The following is a 17057-nucleotide window of genomic DNA, read 5'->3' as shown; positions in this document are numbered from 1 at the left end:
CTGTACTGCATTTTATGTAGGTATGACTACTAGGAATCTAAGTACATGTATTAAAGAACATTACTATGCCATTAGAACTGGTGATGATAAGAAAGCTTTATTTAAACATTCTGTAGTCTGTAGTTCCTATAAAAAATTCACTTTTAGTGTCCTGAAATATATCAATGTTGATTTAAGGGGTGGAAATATAAAAAATAGAGTGGAGAGAAAAGAATCATTATGGCAACTTAGACTGAGTGCTGATAGCTTCCCAGGTCTAAATCCCAGGTCTAAATGAATTTATCAGCATTAAGTGTTTTTTAACAGATTGTAGATAAGAAGTTAGTAAAGCTGTGTACATATATTTTTTATGTTTATTTTCATATACTTCTGTGGTTTTAACATACTAATTGTATTTGACTGTATCAATTGTTTTTTGCTTTATTGTATTAATTAACTGAAGGTACTGATTAGTAATTATGTAATTAGCTTAGTAGGAGGGACATGAGGATGTATATAAGTTGTTTTAAAAGTGCATGTATTTGTATTTCTGAAGAAGTCTTTCAGACGAAAGCGTTGAGTAAAGTTTTTGACTAATTCCTGGTTGGTGTCTTCCTCTGCTGCTCCAGTGTTTGTTTGTTTTTTTTTTATCACTGGTGGTAGTTTTATTAGTGACTTTAATACACAGTAAGCCCTTTCACACCTAACAGGCACTTCTTCAGACCATTGCATTAGTGAAAAGCATATTTAAATACTTAGTGATTTAAAGGAGGGCTGTCTAACCTTAGGTAATCTGAGGGCTGCAGTAAAAAAAAAAAGATTTATCCAAGGTCCACATCCAGAATAATAAATACAGTACATATATTGAAATTACTTGGAGATTCCTACCGTTAGTTAGGTTTAGCAAGCACTTCCAAAATTTCATAAGAAAGAAAGTCAATGGTTCTAATAAAAGTTTTTATTGAAACAGAATGGCTCCCCTCTTTCCCAAAGGATTCTGTCAAGTTTGGTCAGGGAGTTTTGGGGGAGATGATACCCACAGCTAATATAACTATCCTTGAGGTCATGCCATTTGTGGAGAACAGTGGCTAGGTTAGAAAAATCCTGATACTGGTGCTTCAAACAGCATAAGTACTACCTATGCTTCTTGTGCAGAGCATCCCACTGGTTGCTACAAGTAACCACTGACCAAAAGCGTTGGCTGCCGGTACTGTCCTAGTCGAATTTAGTTAAGCTGGCTGCTTTAAAACTGCATCCAGCAGTTCGAAAGCATTCTTCTTGCTTTTGTTCTTTAAAGTTTTCTGACTTACTAAGTGTGGCAAGAGCAATTGTGTATTATGACACAACAGACAATAATATCTTAATACTACGTTTTAGATATTCTGTTAAGTCTGTTACAAGTACTACATGTACATGTATCTTCTTACTACACACTATGCAGACCTATACACAACTGCAGATTAAAAAAATAAAATAAAAATTCCTCATTCGCATAAACAATCACCTCACCTACTGTGGCATTAGAAATGATCACATCTGCAAGTGGTATCACGGTGTTAAACTGATTTACTTTGCTACACAAAAACATAAAGCTCTATAAATCTCAGTGGATACAACCACTTTCTGTAGCTAACTCTAGTCCACAAGCTGCTGTATATACTCATTTACTTTCACCCAATTAAAAGTTCTAATAGCAAATGGATAATCAACTTTGCAGAGCAAAACTAAAAGCAAAGAACAGAACTGGGGGTCTGCAAGCAAGACCCTTCTCTTCAGGCAAGTTCTACCATGGAGATTAGGAAATAATCTGTTCAGCAAATACAAAAAAACCTGAATGTCTTGGGAGGGGGGTCTAAAATACTTTTTAAAATGTTCTTACTGAAGTGAAGATATATACTGTATATTTTCACACCAGTATCTGAAAATATTTTGGGATCAGAAAACAGTTCTGAATACTGAAATTAGCTTCATTAAATGGATTAAAACATTAACAAATGAACAGTTAAAAATAAAGGTTCTCTATTAGAAGACCCAAGACACATTCTTTCAAATGCGTCTTGGTCAAACTCAAAAGACGGAAATGGCAAAAGATCAAAGCAGCTTTTATGTGAATTCTTTCCCTGGGAAAGAATTCACTTAGCCGCTTCATTACTTTGCTATTTTCGGAACTGTAGTGCAGTCTCGGAGTTGGTATATTTAAGTAGGGTGTGTGTGTGGGGGGGGGGTGAAGCCCCCACTTACTGTAATGTTTAAAGTGTTTTATTTATTTATTTTTTTGTTGGAACAGTGATTTTTTTGCTGTTCTGACAGTTGAAATTGTAAGCTTTTGCTTACATAGGGTCGATTAATCACCGTTTGCTTTTTTAAGAGTTCGGTGATCTAATATAGACCCAAAATAACACCCTTTCCACTTATGATTTTTACAAGTCAGAATATTTTAATTTATTGCCCCGTTCATGTTAACTCAAGTAATGTATATAGTCTTCTTCTTGTAATTTTTCTTGACACTACATAATTAGTTTACTTCCCATCACACCAAATACTCTGCCAGCTACCTACAACTTTCTCTTCACATTTTCTCGTCCTTTGTTTTCTAATCACTCTCCATGCTTAACAAATCTCACTAGCCCTTTATCAAACCCAACATCACTGCCATCCTTTCCAAGTCCCCTTATCTCATAAGTCCATACAGTGTCACAAGTGCATATAAAACTCCATGAATTCCCTTTCTTTCAATCTCAGATCAGCTTGCTTCCTATCCTGCACTTCTTGTCTTAGTCTTTATGTTAGCATTCACACAAATATGTCTTATATTTGCATGCTGGCCTGCCTTCTATCCACTACTGGTTTTGCAGATGTCTTAGTGGTTTGTCCATGAACACCGGTCCCTAACCTCTTAATACAAACTCTTTGTGCCAAGGCCCATAACCTCAGTCTGTTCACCTCATCACATTCTAAGTTTGATCTGCAACTACCCATTCACTCCTTTCCCTCTTCGCTTTACCTTGCTTCTCTTAAGGAGGTCAGTTTGCTCCTGTTTCTCCATCATGCCACTTGAGCTTTCTCACTATTCCTTTCTTTCCAAACCCACCTCCAACTGCAACACTTTCTTTGTCCCCATCCAGCTCATCTCTTCTCACGCTTAGGTTGAGTTTGTTTCTTTGATCTGCTTTCGTGCTACCACTTCTTGTCACTCATCTCAGCTCAGCCCTGTCTCCATGCCATCCTCTCAGCAAAGTCATCTCACCATGCAGCCTCTCTAACTGCCACACCTTTAGCCCATGGAATCAGCTCCAGTTCCTCCCCCATCCTTACCTTGCATTCTCAGCTTAGCTTCCTGAAGAAGTCTTTGTTTTCAGATTTGCTACTCTGATCAGGTACAACCTGTAGCATCTTCCTTCCATTGTCCTCCTCCTCCTCCTCTCTCCCAGGATCATATTCTCCTGCTGGTATGCAATGCTGTTAGTTATCTGCTCTGCCAATGCACCTTCCTGCCTCAAACACGAGTGATCCCAATTTTCCCGTCTCTATTAACTAGCTTCTCACCTGCACTGTACACAACTCTAACTCATTTCTTTCTTCGTAAAAACTCTGATTGACAACTGCCCCATTCACAGCTCTTCACCTATGCTACTGTGCAGACTTTTCACCCGCACCATTGAAGGGTGTACACATGGAAGTCTGGGTCACCCACTGCTTGAGAACAGTGTTATTTATTTGCAGTCGTTTAGTTCAGGTGGGCAGCTCAAAATTGTACCACAGGCCACATGTGGCCCACGGGCCTTGTTTTGGACAGCCTTGATTTAAAGCATGTGATTTATGAACAGGTTTTAAAGGTACACCCCGGGATTCATGAAGCTCGGTGCAAGGACAGTTTTAGCCTTGCACCGAGCATCCTCATTACAGAGGGTGCAGCAGCGCCATATGAATATTTATGAGGGCATGCTGCTGCATCCTCAAAGTGCACAGGAAACATGTGCGAGCGCAGGAGGCATGCTCAAGTGCTCTACAGAGGCGGAAACATGCCCCCACAGTTGCACAACCTACTATGCTTACTATTAGAGCCCGCCTCTAATAGTAAGCAATTAATTCAGTGTCCATGGATACTGAAATGTATGTTAAGCATACAAGAGTGTCCATGAAAACTGAAATAAAATCAAAGTAGTAAACACACAAGCACGTAGTGGAATGGTGAGCCCGTCCCTAGAACTTTCACAATTAGATACCCTGTGTCACTATTTTACATTTGTATTACTTCAATATCGAAAGTGTAAGCGAAGCGCAGCATGTTTGCGCGTCGCTGCCCCCTGCTGAGTGTAACTTACACATCAAAATCATTCAAATAGAGAATAACATGCACAATCAACATTAACGTCAATAGTGTAGTGGTTAGAGCATCCACCTAACAAACATGCAGTCACGGTTCGAGTCCAGCTATAGCACATATCATTTTCCATGTGGAGTGAATGTCGTTTTGCTGAAAAACCCTACATAATAACATGTAAATGTGAACTGGAGTACCGCATGAAATGTTTAACGAAAGTTTCATTCAATCAAAGTGGTACTGTCATAATGAATAAGGCACTAGTAAGCAGGTGTAAGCACAAATAAGCAGTAGTAAACATATATAAGTACCAGTAAGCAAGTATGAGTGCACTTGTGTGGGTGTAAGCAGTGCCCAGCATAGGAAATGAATATAAGTATGTACAGATATATAATGTGTGTGTATATATATATATATATATATATATATATATATATATATATATATATATAATATATATATATATTTATATAAAGAATGAACATCGCAACAATAAAGCATACAAAAGGAATGAGAAGGGAATAAACAGCAACCCCAGTATTATATAGTGCTGTCAGCACATGTCATATCAAGTTGGGAAGGAGTGAGCAAAGCACTGCTACTCACACCACAGGCAGGATACTGCCAGTGGGAGTAACATTGTCGATCTGCTAAGTCTACTTTACAAACAATCAGAGGGTAGTCCCTGATGGGACTACCCAAAAATTTATAGGATGATTGGACCTCCGATCATTACACAAGCAAGTGCAGGTATGTTCAAGGACTAAATGGTGGGAGAGCCTGATAATACATAGGTTGGGACAACATATGTGAAGGGCCCCTAACGCTTGGGAGAGGGCAATGTGTGGAGGTGATTCATGGCTGCGATAGCAACTGGACAATGGATGCTATGAGTGTATGTCAAACTCGGGTAGGGTGGAGGAACTATGGGTATGAAATTATGGATCCAGGCGTGTCAGGGTTGGATGGGCTGGTTCTAAGTGGACCGCCAAGTGGAGGTCAGCGAATTTGTTATAAGTATATATACATACACACATGCATACATCTATATGTAGAAGTACATTCCCTGTAACACATTCACTCCTTTTGCAGACATAAATAACATGAAAGTGCCCTTACAAACCTCGACAGTAGATAGAATAATAGGTTGTGCATAAGAGGGAAGGGACGAAACTGCTAAAATGCAGAAGTGTGTACAATGTCCAAAGTCAGTGCTGTACTCAAAAATTCAAATGTGAGGACTTTCTCCCACATGGAATCATTCCTGTGATCTGACTGCTATGGCAACGACAATCACTAAACCGGTATATTTGTAAAATAATTACACCAAACTCGTACATAATTAGCTGTCATGTGTAACGTGTGTGTTACCACATAGTCATACTTATTAATTTATTGTAGTGTCATGTTAACGGGAGTAAGGATGTAATGAAGTATAGAGTCTAATCTTGAAATAAAGACATGCATGTCCCATGTGGGACAACCCAAAAAATGCGAATAGTGTTCTATTGGACGCTCATGTCACCAATGTTTGTGGACTGAAAGTATGGGATTTCTGAAGATACGTGGAGTGAGTCAACCCATGGGATGGGTCTACAGGATTAGGGAGTGGCCAAGGTGTAGTGGTGTGGATACACCGCATATCCAACTGGAGAATGGATCACTGCTGTGTTAGTGAAGTGTTGTGGTGGGTGTTTGGGATACAAGGAGTCATGGGTATATGGGTATATAGGCAAATGAAGAAGCACAGCAATAGTGTATTGGTTAGAGCATCCGCCTAACGAACAGACCTTCCCGTTCCGAATCTCACTGCAGCACATACCATTTTCCATCGGTAATCTGTATATGAACATATTTCAACATCTGTCCGCTGTATAACCTGCATAATAACAATTAAAAGTGAACTGGAGTGAAGTGTCAGTGTCATAATGAAAAAGTCACTAGTAAGCAGGTTTAAGCATATAAAAACACCAGTAAGCATGTGTAAGTGTGTTTGCGCTGGGTATGCATTGCTTTACAGACACATATATATATATATATATATATAAATATATATATATATATATATATATATATATATATATATATATCTATACACATATATATATATATATATATATATATATATATATATATTTGCAGACATATACGTATATATATATATATATATATATATATATATATGTGTGTGTGTGTGTGTGTGTGTGTGTGTGTGTGCGCGCATAGATATACACAGGTATACAGCTATGATAGGAAACAGCATACAAGAATGACATATGTTCACAGGCTATACCAATGGAAGAGAGGGGCCCAAGCAAGAAACATGAAACGCGTAGCATGACCTTCCACCCACCCCAGCCGGACACAGGAAGCATACACACAAACCCGAAAACAATGTAAATAGTCAACTGCTCCCCAGACCACAGGCAGGATGCAACCGGGGGGGTACACAGCGAACCCATGAAATCTAATCTTGGAACACAGACAGGAGCATCCCTTGCGGGACGCCACAAAATTGACATATAACCAAAAGAAGGTGATACGCTGACCATTTTGGCTGGGGTGTGTACATACCCAGAATACAAGGGTGGGAAAGCCTGATGACCCATGGGTCGAGACAATGTATGGCATGGGTCCCGAGAAGTGGAGAGTGGGCAGCGTGTAGTGGTGTGTTCAGACCCGACCAGGACCCAGAGTAAGGATGGGTGCTGTAGAGGAGGTGCGGGTAGGGGAACTATGGGTAGCTAGTTATGGGTCTAGGTGTGCAGGTGTTGCCTGATGTGGGTCTATATGGACAGCCCCAGGGATGTAAGCAAAAGTGTTCATTGGGGAGAGGCATCGCCCAACGAGCAGCCACACCCACTACGAGTCCCACTGCAGCAAAGTGTAATCTACATTGCAAGGAACGGAATAACCAGATGTAGATGTATATATGTAGAGGTATTTGTGTGTATATCTAGCCATAGTGACATAGAGATATACCTCCCCCTCTCCGTACTACAAATATATACATACAGAGACAGAATACTTATACATACCCACATATAGATATATACATATGCAGACTCCCATAGACCCATATGTCGTTACATATTTATATATATATATATATATATATATATATATATATATATATATACATACATATAAGTTAGTCAGTAATATATAAATATATAAATGTATATACAGATATATCTGTATATAGTAATGTGTATATATATATATATATATGTGTGTGTGTGTGTGTGTGTGTGTGTTTGTCTGTAAATATACACATGTATATAGCTAGGATATGATACAGCAGTAATGAATTACATATGTTCACAGGCTGTGCATATGGGGGTGAGGGTTCCGATCAACAAACGTGTAACACGTAGCATCAACCCACCCCCCCAGCTAGACCGGTGAAACATACAGACACACATTAAAAGTAAACATACCACTGCTTCCCAGACCATAGGCAGGATGCTACCAGTGGGAGAGATCTGAAAGGTCTAATCTTGAAACAAAGACATCAATGTCCCTTGTGGGACACCCCAAAAATTACTGATCATTGGAGTCAGTTCCTGTCATAAGTCACCAAACCAGGCTGTAGACATACATGGACCAATAGGTTGTGCAAGCCTGATAACCCATAAGTCAACACAACGTATGACATGGGTCCTGACTCGCGGAGAGTAGGCAGTGTGTAGTTGTGTGGTTAGACTCCACCTGCACCCACAATAAGGATGAGTGCTGTTGGGGAGGGGCAGGTGGGAGAACTATGGGTATGCAATTATGGGCCTAGGCGTGCAGGTGTTGGCTGGCGCAATTGTATTAGGACCGTCACGGGGATGTAAGTAATATTCTGAAATGGACGGAGCTTACACCCATACCTCTCAACCCCTAAGAGCAAATCCACTGGACAGGACATAAACCATTGGGGGAACAAATAGGGACCATAGCTTTCAACTGTCCGTGATTTTCAGGGACGTTTCTGATTTTGACTCACACTTTAACTCTGTCTCTCCTAATCCCTCCTAAAACTAGTGACTTTTGGAGGAAAGGTGGTGAATTACACTTAATGTATAATAACAATATTTAAGTGTTATAAACTCCTTTTACTTCAGAAAATGTGTATTAATTCACATGCTCTGATTCTGTCAATTTTTCAAGTTACTAGCACTAATATTGTAAAAGTGTTTCTTGACATGTCCCTGATTCAGTTGAAATTTGTCCCCACTTGTTTGAGAGGTCTGATAGGGAGGGAAAGCACATATTCCACTTACAACCTTAGAAAGCTGATAGAATAATAGGTATGCATTAGCATGACTTGGCTCAAGGATGTGGGGTCCTAAACCCAATTACTTGTCTATATTTAATGATGTCATTTCCCAGGTATTTGCCAGACAGGTGCAGATTGTAATAGGTACACACCAATAGTATGAAGCAAACTCTGGCCAGGCCACAGATTCCATACAGTCGACCGGCATGCTTATGCCTAATGAGCAGTCATTCCCGATATGGGTCCCACCACAGCACAGTCTAGTTTAAATGGCTAAGTACGGTATGACCATATGTGTCATTGCATAACCCACTATACAACACCTACAAACATATGGTTGCAACACCCCACTGTAGGCATGTAAGCTGATGTAATAGGCATCAGAAGGTATTATCATAGTCCTCACCCCACCCAGGGGTGTGAGTGTCAGATGCAAACACCAAATGCAGTGCATTTGCAAGTGCAGGAGCAAACAGGTGTAAGCCTGTTTGGGTGCCGGTATGCGAGTATCACCCTGGTGAACCAATGTAGAGGCTAACTGAGTGTAAGAAACTGTATCCGGAGGTTAGCATTGCTGAGCTCCGTGCAAAGCCGCACACACCCGCTCACAACTGCTTTAAAGTGCCTTAATCACTCTGTACAGCTCGTGTTCTGGTCAGCAATAAAATAACCAGCCTCTGCAAAGCTAGAACTCTGGACCCTGTACATCACAGTCACTACGCCATGATAGCAATACATATAAAGGAGATATCAGCAAACTAATCCTCATAACAGGGAAATCAAATCAAATATGTGAACTGAATCTATGTACAGTGTAATGTGCTATAACCTGCCACAGACCATAAATATGTGAATTGGAGTATTGCAGTAAACATATAGTTGAGGTGTCACTGTAATAAGGATATAAAGTCCCCAGGACTCCATACAGTGTATGTACACATGAATGATGGATACCAGACACATATATAACCTGCAATGAGTAAGACATCATTGGCAAAAGGCAAATATAATGCTAGATAACCAATAAGTAATGCTAACCGCAGCACAGCCCAACTAAGTAATTGTAAGCAATGTGTAGGGAAGCCAATACAATATGCCTACAGGTACACCTCTTTAAGCAGTGCCAACCTGAAGTAAGCAGGTGTGCCCATAGCTTAGCCTTTTCCAAACCGGCCAATTATGGAAAAGTGTGGGAATCCAGCCCTACTTAAACCAAAGAGGCGGGAATATGGCTCATAACTGGTTGTAGCATTCCCCCTGCAGGCAGAATGGCTGCAGTGGGAGAAGGCACTAGCTTTAGAGCACAGTGATGGGGCATCCAGGAGTCCAAATTCACGGTATGGCTCCTGGTAAAGCACCATGACAGGAGACTACTGCAGAGCCAGTACCAGGGCTCACAGTACAAAACTGAGATCTGAGTCAGTCTTGCTCATGACCTCACTAGTGCCACAGGTATCCCCCGGACTGGTGAGCAGGTCAGGCACCACTATGCAGACCTGAAGTGATGGAGGGTGGATGTCCTGGAGCAGTGGATCCAGGAAGCAAGGCAGATGCAGAATGCCCCAGAACTGAGTAAGTACACCTTCCACTACGTAGTTAATAATTGCCTAGCTTGTGTATACTATGGATAGGTATTGCTAAATATCACTGTACTTCTCTGACAGCTGCAGATGAGCATGCTGTGAACCAGCAAGCCTATGATGCTAGGCTGCAAAGGATGCATCACGAGGCAGGTTAGTAAATAACCTGCATGTGCTGTCATAACTAATAAATATAAGAGCTTCAGAAAGTGTTGCACCAATATACAGAATTGTGTAATATACTGCGAATAAAGGTGTAATCCCTGCATTGCTTCTGTTTACTCTGCAGTCATATGTTGTTGTACTGTTACAGTTATTAAATAATACTGTTGTAGTAAGCAGTGTTACCCACACTGTGGTATGCAGATACAATGTGTATGAAGTGCTGTATAACGATGTTGGAAGTGCAAACAGGTCAGTCATATTAGACAAAATACATTGCAAAGCCTCACAACAATTTCCTGATAGCATAGTGTACAGTGATCTTACTGTAATGCTTTTGTCACACACAGCAGGGCTTTGGATCTCAGGAGCACTAGTAAGTTGTATGCATAATCATTCCACACAACTGCAAACAGTTTGTTAGAATGTTCAGAGAGAAAGCTGTATGCATATTTACACTTAACTGTACAGATTTTGCTACAATGCTCAAATAGAGAGTGGTATGCATATTCATACCCCACAACTGTTCCAATCTGCCCAGTATGTCCTGATAAATGGCCCACATCACCTGCCTTTTCCTAGGTAGGATGACATACAGGGGCAGTATATGACACGTGGGGGGAACACCTTGGACGGGGAGGGGTGTTTGGCAGTCACAAGGCCATGAGCCCCCAAATGTAAACAGTGGGATGGAGGTCCCCACCTATGGGCAGCTACCACTGCACCTTCACAACCTCAAAGATGGCTGTGCTGGGGACTGTCTAGGAGGGACAGGCTCACCCTCTACTTGTGCCATTCTGCCCTCGAGCTGGCGTAGTTGGCCTCAAGAGCTGGCATAGTTGGCTTCAAAACCCCTTATTGAGCTCCCTACGCACCATGGCCTGGACCGTATGATGGCCGACAAGTTCCTTTCTGGACCTGCCCCCAGGGGGGGCAAGCCCCATCCTCAGTGGCGGTTCCACCCAAAGGTGGTGCAGAGCCAACAGAGGTGGAGGTCCAAGGCTGGGCCCCAGACATGCTGGTGCCCAGTGCCATGGCCAGCTGAAGTTGGACAGGTGGTTCCACCGGGACCTGCAATCCCATACAGCCTATGGTGTTGCAGTTTTAACACAGATAAGGCTTAGTAATACTCAACAGCATTCAGGATTACTTATAACAGCATGCATAGATATTACCATTAACCCAAGACAACAGATGTCATACATTTGCAGAGGGAGCACAACACATGCATATATACTGCATGACATCTGTCCAAAGCGTAGATGACTTGTGACTGCAGCTATGAACAGTGGCCCATTATTGGCATGTCACTGTGATAACCTCAGACAGTGACTGTCATACCAATGTTTCATGTGACATATGTCCAATCAGAGATGCAATGTCAGTAACTCTCATCACTGCCACTGTGTACTGACTGCAATCCTCACACTATGCTTCTGCAGTTCACAGATGTGTGCTTTGTGAGTAACACAAGAAACAAATGATTCCACACACTGACCAGTCCGCAGATGTCCCTACAGATGGGGGTTTCCTCACAAACAGAGCACTGTGTTGTCAGTTATTAAAACATGCAGACTAGCCATTACCACACACAACCTGTTAAACTGGCAGTAGTCTGAATGAAGCATAGTTACACTTACATGCTGTAGTCATGTCTGGCACATCACCCTCCTGTCCTTAGGCTATTTTCCACAGTGTATGTTGTTTGAGGAATATCCAGATATAATCTGTGATGCTGTTTACCAAACACCAGATCCAGGTTCCACTCACAGCGACAGTAATGGGCAAACACCAACATGATGTTCCTAGATATTGCACTGTGTTTCCATGCAATTGGCTATGGGAATGCCACCAGGTGCAGAGGCCATCACCTGATCATGATCATCACTTACAAAACACAAGCTGCTGCTGAGCAGGTGTTCATCTCCACATCTACCAGAGAGTGTGTGGGAGGGACAGTCAGAGGCAAAGTACATCAGAGAAGGGCTGAGAGACTAAAACCTAAGCATTGTCTGCCACACACCTACCAGTACAGGGGTTCAAATCCCTGACTGACCACCCATTACTATTACAAATGCATGCAGTTACTCCATGTGCCACATAGCTGATATGTTGGTGTGCTGTAAGAACATATATGTGTGCTGGTGAGCAACATCTGCAACAGAGATATAGTCTACATGAACAGATGTCATTGTCAACACAACCACACTTTCTAAGGGACTCAGACACATTGGCACACTTTGGCAGGTTCACAAATACACTTCCTAACTACTAAGTTTGCCACACTGCAGTAATGCACAGGTATTACATGCACCACAGAGGATATCCTGAGGTTCTATGGGCTAGGGCATGTGAACGTGTCTGACAGCAGTCAGTATGCTAATGGGAGTTATACTGGGTGTGACTGTGGTTGGGAACATCATACCCCACACACAGACACAAGGTGCCAGTACTGACATGCATGTGTGCATTGCTTCATGGGTGTGTAGTGGTTGGCTGTACAAGATGGTTGTACAAGGCTGGGTGAGGGGTAATCCTTGGCATCAGGCCACCTGGCAATGGTCTGCAGTGTGGTTCAGAGGTGTAGTGTCTGCAATGTCCCACACAGATGGGTATTGTATGACCTGTCCTGTCATCCTGGTTACCATTGCTTGTGGCCATTGTTTTGCAATGCATGCCATGTTTGTGTTTGATTGTCCTTGACATGGACAATGCTTGGGATGTGCACATCCCACAATAATGTACAGTGACATGTTTATGTGTACCTGGTATGCCTGACACATGTTGTGTACACTGACTGTTATCATCAGATGTGCCAATACCAGCCTGGTGTGGCAGGACCTGCTAATAGACAGCAGGTTGACCCTGCACCTGCAATGATAGTATGATACAAGTATTCCCTGGTGTCATTGGCATCTGTTCATACAGGGCATGTGTGTAAGGCATTGTATGTCCTTTGTGGATCACATTTGATGGCACCACATATGTTGCAGGCATCCAGTGGGGAACATAGTGAAGGCGCATTGCCCGCAATTATGTGCCTATTGTATTGTTGGACAGGGTGCCATGCCCTCTGCAGCCCACTGCAATCACACCATGCCTACTATCTGTCAACAATGTGCAGGGTACTAGCATCATAGCGGGATATTCTAGGCAAGTGTGTTTGTGTATGACACATGGGTTCAGACCGTAGTCTGGGTAATAGTAGGGTTGCTTACTGTGTTCACCAGGCCTTTTGCCAGATGTAGGAGTATGGCTTGCTAACCCAGTCTCTTGGCTGATTGAAATCTGTAAACCTAGTGAGGTGGACATTGTGACATATAAAATGGCCACCATATAGGAAAACTACAAAACCCGCTCCTCAAGTCCAGTGGTTAGACATTCACAGTCACTTCCACACAGGCTCTGACTTTCAAACACACCTGCCATGTCTTGGAATAGAACTCCTACCTAATTGGTTAATCACACTACAGCATTACACAATTATAGCACGCGCTACAGAGATTACTGGACTACTCCATACCCAATGGTGTATTTTACAAGGAATGACATCAGCAGGTTTAGCAAAGTAGGGCATTTCAAATTTCCTGCAGGTGAGTTGCCCAAAATGAATTGCTCACAAAACAGACAGTGAGACCATACAACTGATGTGTGTGGGTATAGAACCTATGATCAAGATCTATATCACACTACTGCATGGAGATGTTATAGGACACACCACAAAGATTACTAGGGAACCCAGAGGTGTATTTTACAGGGTATGACATCAGCAGGAGTACCAAAGTAGGGCACTGTAAATGTCCTGCAAGTGAGTAGGGTATAATGCATTGCTCCCTACACAGACATTGAAACACACAGAAAACATACATAACTGCCATGATTGTAGATGGGTCACTACCACAATTTTAAATCACACTCCAGCTGTATGCAGTTACAGGACATGCTATAAAGATTACTGGGTTATGGCAGTCCCAGAGGTGTATTTCTAGGCGGGTGGCATCAGCAGGATTGCCAAAGGTGAGTATGTGAATCATAAGGAGTGTGCCTACTCTAAAAAGCATTGTTCCCTTACCAAGCAGGCAGACACACACACACACACACACACACACACACACACACACACACACACACACACAGTTAGCATCTCTGGGATTAGAGCACCTACCAAACTAGTTTATCATACTACACAGTTACAGGACGGCATTACAGAGATTACTGGGTTACAGCAGTCACAGAGGTGTATTCCTAGGTGGGTGACATCAGCAGGATTGACAAAGGTGAGTATGTGAATTGTAAGGAGTGTGCATACTCTAAAAAGCATTGTTCCCTTCTCAGGCAGACAGACAGACAGACAGATATACACACACACAATCTCTGGGATTAGAACACCTACCAAACTAGTTTATCACACTTCAGCATTACACAATTACAGGAAGCACTACAGAATGACTGGGTTACACCAGTTACAGAGGTGTATTCCTAGGTGGGTGACATCAGCAGGATTGCCAAAGGTGAGTATGTGAATCATAAGGAGTGTGCGTACTCTAAAAAGCATTGTTTCCTTCTCAGGCAGACAAATGCGCACACACACACACACACACACACACACACACACACACACACACACACACACACACACACAGTTTGTATGTCTGGGATTAGAATACCTACCAAACTAGTTTATCACACTACAGCATTACACAGTAACAGGACATGCTACAGAGATTACCAAAGAAGAGCATTTCAATTGTACCTCAAGTTGTACATGTCTTTTACCCTTGTGTACCCACTGTTTACTGTCACGAAAACACATTTACACCAGCTTACAACTGCATAAAAGTATCTTATTCAGTCCAAAATGTCATTATCAACAAGCCTTGCAGGTCTTGAACCCTGGACCATGCACACCAAGGTCACTGGACTTACCACTCAGCCATCTGGGTTGTATACATGTTTTATGGTTTTTATAATACACATCTTACTACAGGTATTCCACAGTACTGAAAACAAATGGGACAGTCATTTGTGTATGTATGTACCCTTGAATGTACTGTACTCTGTGAAACAACATAGACAAGTCTACATCTCTACAACTGTCATAACTGTCATAACTAAATACATATATGCGCCTACAGGATCTGTACACACACACACGCGCACACACACACACACATATATATATATATATATATATATATATATATATATATATATATATACACACACACACGCATATACACATACACAGCTATAGCCATATATATATATATATATATATATATATATATATAGATATATATATATATATATATACACACATGTCTAAACACCCTTTGTGACACAGAAGGGATCTAAAGGAACTGACGTGTACACAAAACAGAGGCATCTCTTGTTTTATAACATTTAAATTATAATCAGTTCACCAGAGAAGGGATGGTTGTTGTGTATGCGGAGTTTGGGGTGGGGAATGATGGCTAAGGAAATATATAACAGGGATTGTGGAGTTTAGGTGGGGGAATGATGGATATGGACATACACTCCAGCGACCACTTCTGTGTCACTGCTCGACAGTGGCACAGGAAAACAATATACCCAACTGTAGTCGTTCTTGACTGTCTATACTTTTCTATTCCTAACTATGTAATAATGTGTGGACTCCACTCACCACAGATGACTTCCATGGTGTGCAGCATGGTAAAAGATATAACACATGTGTATGCCTGGCTACAGGGTAGTCACACACAAACACACACACACTTTCCAGTATTGTGCATACATGTCTTGCCTATGTAAAGGTAACTAGTAGAGTGGTATGCAGTTGGAGTATGTGCCACAGACACCATACAATTACACTTACTCTGATTCTGCTTCTGCTTCTGAGCTGGGTGACATCACAGGACTGATTACTTGTAGTGGGATGAGGGGAAAAGGGTTGTTTAGCAGATGACAAGAATAAAGGTACCCTGGCTTTCTTGGGTAGCAAAAGCCAGGGTACCTTTTTGGCTAGGCTTGTATAGGCCCTAGGGCCAATAGCCTAGTACCTACCTATGAACCTATGAAAGGCCAGTGCAAAAGGTGTTTTCTCTTTGGAAAGCTGCAAAATCCACTGCCATGCCAGGATGCAGACACAAACAACAACCATTTGCACTCCCACACCACACACAGACACACACACACACACACACACACACACACACACACACACACTCACACACACACACACACACACACACACACACACACACACACACACACACACACACACACACACACACACATGCCAGTGGTGGGATCAGAACTCCTGCCTATCTACAGATCACTATTACATTAGTATGCAGTTATGAGATGCGCCACAGAGATTACACATTTCAAGGCAGTCAGAATGCCCTTCTAAGAGTGAGGACAACAACAGGGATACTGACAGTTAAGATGTACATAGCTGTAAACCTGTGTGTTTAAAGTAGGAGTCCATTACAACCTGTATGAACAAACATGACACATCATCTGCAGGTAAGACATAGGCCTGAGATGTATAGTTGTAGCACAACAAGCCCTGAACTGGATTATGCCATCTGTTGAATGGACAACTACTATCACTATACAGGGCTACAGTGGTCATGCTTATACACATAGAATCACAGGACTTGTTTGGATGCATTGACTCCAATTACACAAGATGACAGTGGACATGCTCATACACTTAGTAGTACAGGGCCGTTTGGGATGCACTATGACTACAACTACACAA

Source organism: Protopterus annectens, chromosome 2.part2, assembly GCF_019279795.1.
Source record: "Protopterus annectens isolate FY-2018-M chromosome 2.part2, PAN1.0, whole genome shotgun sequence".
Taxonomy (NCBI): domain Eukaryota; kingdom Metazoa; phylum Chordata; order Ceratodontiformes; family Protopteridae; genus Protopterus; species Protopterus annectens.
Note: the sequence above shows the minus strand (reverse complement) of the source record.